This window comes from Spinacia oleracea, chromosome 6 (genome assembly GCF_020520425.1).
Source record: "Spinacia oleracea cultivar Varoflay chromosome 6, BTI_SOV_V1, whole genome shotgun sequence".
NCBI lineage: Eukaryota > Viridiplantae > Streptophyta > Magnoliopsida > Caryophyllales > Amaranthaceae > Spinacia > Spinacia oleracea.
In genome coordinates, this window is record NC_079492.1 from 48,363,985 (window position 1) to 48,365,560 (window position 1,576).

Here is a 1,576-nt window from a genome sequence, read left to right on the forward strand (position 1 = left end):
TGAACATTAGTACTCCTATATGATAATAGGGGGTTGTTTATATACCCCTCATTGTATGAGTTGGAGTACGGATTGTTCTGCTTGTAGGCCTGGAATGCATTGCATTGTTCAATAGAGCTCCTACATTCCGGTGCATAATGACCTTGCATCCCACAACTATTACATACATTGGCCAACTGAGCACTCATTGCGGCGACACTAGCTTGTTGGGTGGCTTGGGAAGATGCGTTTTGCATATTATCCAGCTTGTGATGTAGGGCAGTTAGCTGAGCAGTAAGCTGTTCAATAGAGTTCATCTCATGCTTAACACCACGATCGGCAAAACCTCTAGGATTCCCATATTGGGCACTATGGATGGCTATCTCCTCAATCACCTCTAAAGCTCTAGGCACCTCCAGTTGCATAAATCTCCCACTAGCAGCTGAATCCAAAAGACACCTAGACTCATTACCCAGACCATTATAGAACTGCTGAACCAGGAACCAGTCCTCCAAACCATGGTGTGGGCACTCTCTTTGCAAGTCCTTGAATCTTTCCCAAACCTCGAACAAACTCTCATCTGCTTGTTGTGAGATACCTAATATCTGTCCCCTTAGACGAGCTGTCTTCTCAGGTGGGAAATATTTAATATAGAATGCAAGGGCCAAAGAATTCCAATCGGTGATTTTTATAGTTGCGCGGTTGAAACTATTAATCCATAGCTTTGCCTTCCCACTCAATGAACATGGAAAGAGTATCTCCATAGTCTGCTCCGGTGTTAAATTCTTCTGCTTAATGGTGGCACAATACTGAATGAAAGACTGAATATGGAGATTAGGATCTTCACCCTTTTCCCCACCGAATTGGTGTCTCTCGATCATGTTTATCAGCTGGGGTTCGATCTTGAAATTCTTGACCGCAATGGAAGGCATGATTGCCTTGGAAAGCATAGACAGACTTGGTTTAGAGTAGTCTGTAAGCCTTGGCTCAAGTGGGGGTGGCGGTGGTGGTGCTTGGTCACCCATCTCTGAATCTGTATGGAATAGATTGCTAATCAGATAGTCGGATTCAGAGTCAGAATAGTCTCTCAACTGTTTAACGAATCTACGCCGTCTACGAAAGGTCCGTTCAGGTTCAGGATCGAACGAAGTCAGATCGCTGGTATGGACAGTCCTGGGCATAAACAAGCAAAAACTAGAAAACCCGATGACAGGCTAAAGTCGTATCACCTAATGAAAAATAACCTAAGGTCCACTAGCTAGGTAGCAAGGGAAGTCAGGATCGAATCCACAGGGAAACAAGCGTTCTTTCTACTATCAATTAATTAATCTAGACTATTGTGAACAAGAGTTGGTTGGTGGTTTGTATGCTAAGACTACGAACGATAATTAAACAAGAATGAATCAATATATTAAGGAATCTAGGGCATAGGTTTGCCAACAAATAATAATCCAAGACATTGAACAATCACGATAATCAACAAAGTAATTAATTAGACTAGCATGCTCTCTCAAGTCGATACTAATCATAGACTTAGAATTAACGGGCTCTCGCTACGTATTTGAAGGAAATAATGCCCTTGGTCCAAGTATGCATT

General features: G+C 42.5%; 1 non-coding gene across 1 annotated transcript; it reads left to right on the top strand.

Annotated features, from left to right (window-relative positions):
* The first annotated feature begins 492 nt into the window (after positions 1-492).
* On the top strand, positions 493-599 carry LOC130464558 (small nucleolar RNA R71). Its single transcript, XR_008924955.1, has one exon. It is a non-coding gene; the product is annotated as a small nucleolar RNA R71 (small nucleolar RNA).
* Positions 600-1,576: the final 977 nt, after the last annotated feature.